The sequence below is a fragment of the Arachis ipaensis genome, chromosome B9 (genome assembly GCF_059453495.1).
Source record: "Arachis ipaensis isolate K30076 ecotype BB chromosome B9, ASM5945349v1, whole genome shotgun sequence".
Taxonomy (NCBI): Eukaryota; Viridiplantae; Streptophyta; class Magnoliopsida; order Fabales; family Fabaceae; genus Arachis; species Arachis ipaensis.
This window is the reverse complement of record NC_142444.1, coordinates 135,254,478-135,257,690: the sequence shown is the minus strand read 5'-3', so window position 1 is coordinate 135,257,690 and position 3,213 is coordinate 135,254,478. Positions and strand designations below refer to the sequence as shown.

Sequence of the window (3,213 nt, the reverse complement as noted above, 5' to 3'; positions counted from 1 at the left end):
TGGGTGGGAAATTGATTTTGAATTTTGAAGGTAGGTGGAGTTTATGAGGTAGGTTTATGGGGAAGAGTGGATGGATGTGAGTGGTGAAGTGGTGATAGGGAAGAGAGATTGAGGTGATTGGTGAAGAATTTTGGGAAAGAGTGTTTATGGGATTGTGTGAAAGAAGGGTGAGAAGAAGTGAGTGGAGGTAGGTGGGGATCCTGTGGGGTCCACAGATCCTGAGGTGATCCTGTGGGGTCCACAGATCCTGAGGTGTTCAAGGATTTACAACCTTGCACCAAATTAGGCATGTAAAATGCCTTTGCACATAACTCTGGGCGTTCAGCGCCAGATTGGTGCTTGTTCTGGGCGTTGAACGCCCATTTGTTGCCCATTTCTGGCGTTGAACGCCAGAACCATGCTTGTTCTGGGCGTTCAGCGCCAGCTCTTCTCCAGGGTGCAATTCTGGCATTCAAACGCCCAGATGCGGCCCATTTGGGCGTTCAGCGCCAGAACCATGCTCTGTGCTGGCGTTTAATGCCAGCCAGGTGCTTCTTACTGGTGTTTAAACGCCAGTAAGGTCTTCCTCCAGGGTGTGATTTTTCTTCTGCTGTTTTTGATTCCGTTTTCAATTTTTATATTTATTTTGTGACTCCACATGATCATGAACCTAATAAAACATGAAAGAACAAGAAAATAAAAATTGGGTTGCCTCCCAACAAGCGCTTCTTTAATGTCAATAGCTTGACAGTGGGCTCTCATGGAGCCTCACAGATGTTCAGAGCATTGTTGAGACTCCCCAACACCAAACTTAGAGTTTGGATATGGGAGTTCAACACCAAACTTAGAGTTTGGTTGTGGCCTCCCAACACCAAACTTAGAGTTTGACTGTGGGGGCTCTGGTTAACTCTGTAATGAGAGAAGCTTACTGTGCTTCCTCTCCATGGGTACAGAGAGAGATCCTTGAGTTTTAAACACAAGGTTGTCCTCATTTAATTGAAGGATCAATTCTCCTCTGTCCACATCAATCACAGCTCTTGCTGTGGCTAGGAAGAGTCTTCCAAGGATGATGAATTCATCCTCATCCTTCCCAGTATCAAGGACTATGAAATCAGCAGGGATGTAAAGGCCTTCAACCTTTACTAACACGTCCTCTACTTGTCCATAAGCCTATTTTCTTGAATTGTCTGCCATCTCTAATGAGATTTTAGTGGCTTGCACCCCATAGATTCCCGGTTTCTCTATTACAGAGAGGGGCATGAGGTTTATCCCTGAACCAAGGTCACACAGAGCCTTTTCAAAGATCATGTTGGCTATGGTACAAGGTATTACGAACTTTCCAGGATCCTGTTTCTTCTGAGGCAATGTCAGTTGATCCAGATCACTTAGTTCATTAGTGAATAAGGGAGGTTCATCTTCCCAAGTCTCAATACCAAATAGTTTGGCATTCAGCTTCATGATTGCACCAAGGTACTTAGTAACTTGCTCTTCAGTAACATCCTCATTCTCTTCAGAAGAGGAATACTCATCAGAGCTTATGAATGGCATAAGGAGATTTAATGGAATCTCTATGGTCTCTAGATGAGTCTCAGATTCCTTTGGTTCCTCAAAGGAAAACTCCTTATTGATCACTGGACGTCCCAGGAGGTCTTCCTCACTGGAATTTACGTCCTCTCCTTCCCTTACAGGTTCGGCCATGGTGATCATGTCAATGGCCTTGCACTCTCCTTTTGGATTTTCTTCTGTATTGCTTGGGAGAGTACTAGGAGGGATTTCAGTGATCCTTTTACTCAGCTGGCCCACTTGTGCCTCCAAATTTCTAATGGAGGACCTTGTTTCATTCATGAAACTTACAGTGGCCTTAGATAGATCAGAGACTAAGTTTGCTAAATTAGAGGTATTTTGTTCAAAGTTCTCTGTCTGTTGCTGAGTGGATGATGGAAAAGGTTTACTATTGTTAAACCTGTTTCTTCCACCATTATTAAAGCCTTGTTGAGGCTTTTGTTGATCCTTCCATGAGAAATTTGGATGATTTCTCCAGGATGAGTTATAGGTGTTTCCATAAGGTTCACCTAAGTAATTTACCTCTGCTATTGCAGGGTTCTCAGGATCATAAGCTTCTTCTTCAGAAGATGCCTCTTGAGTACTGTTGGATGCAGCTTGCATTCCATTCAGACTCTGAGAAATCATATTGACTTGCTGAGTCAATATTTTATTCTGAGCCAGTATGGCATTCAGAGTATCAATTTCAAGAACTCCTTTCTTCATAGGCGTCCCATTACTCACAGGATTCCTCTCAGAAGTGTACATGAACTGGTTATTAGCAACCATGTCAATGAGTTCTTGAGCTTCTGTAGGCGTTTTCTTTAGGTGAATGGATCCACCTGCAGAAGTATCCAATGACATCTTAGCTAATTCAGACAGACCATCATAGAATATATCCAGGATGGTCCATTCTGAAAGCATGTCAGAAGGACACTTTTTGGTCAGTCCTTTGTATCTCTCCCAAGCTTCATAGAGGGATTCACTTTCTTTCTGTCTGAAGGTCTGAACATCCACTCTAAGCTTACTCAGCTTTTGAGGAGGAAAGAACTTGGCTAAGAAAGCCTTGACCAGCTTATCCCAAGAGTTCAGGCTATCCTTAGGTTGAGAGTCCAACCATACTCTAGCTCTGTCTCTTACAGCAAAAGGGAAAAGCATGAGCCTGTAGACTTCAGGATCTACTCCATTAGTCTTAACAGTATCACATATCTGTAAGAATTCAGTTAAGAACTGAAAAGGATCTTCAGATGGAAGTCCATGAAACTTGCAGTTCTGCTGCATCAAAGAAACTAATTGAGGTTTCAGCTCAAAATTATTTGCTCCAATGGTAGGAATGGAGATGCTTCTTCCATGTAAATTGGAATTAGGTGCAGTAAAGTCACCAAGTATTCTCCTTGCATTATTATTATTTTTGGCTGCCATCTCCTCTTCTTGTTCGAAAATTCTTGAAAGGTTGTCTCTGGACTGTTGTATTTTAGCTTCTCTTAGTTTCCTTTTCAGAGTCCTTTCAGGTTCTTGATCTGCTTCAACAAGAATATTCTTGTCTTTGCTCCTGCTCATATGAAAAAGAGGGACAGAAAAATAATAATAATAATAGGGATCCTTTTTACCATAGTATAGAGGTCCCTGTGTGAATAGAAGAAAAGAAGAAGAAAAAATTTGAACTCAGAAAGAGAGAGGGGGTTCGGATTT

At 42.2% G+C, this 3,213-nt stretch overlaps 1 non-coding gene across 1 annotated transcript; it reads left to right on the top strand.

The window, feature by feature from the left end:
* The first annotated feature begins 2,439 nt into the window (after window positions 1-2,439).
* On the top strand, window positions 2,440-2,547 carry LOC148546442 (small nucleolar RNA R71). The gene has a single exon (XR_015900387.1). It is a non-coding gene; the product is annotated as a small nucleolar RNA R71 (small nucleolar RNA).
* Window positions 2,548-3,213: the final 666 nt, after the last annotated feature.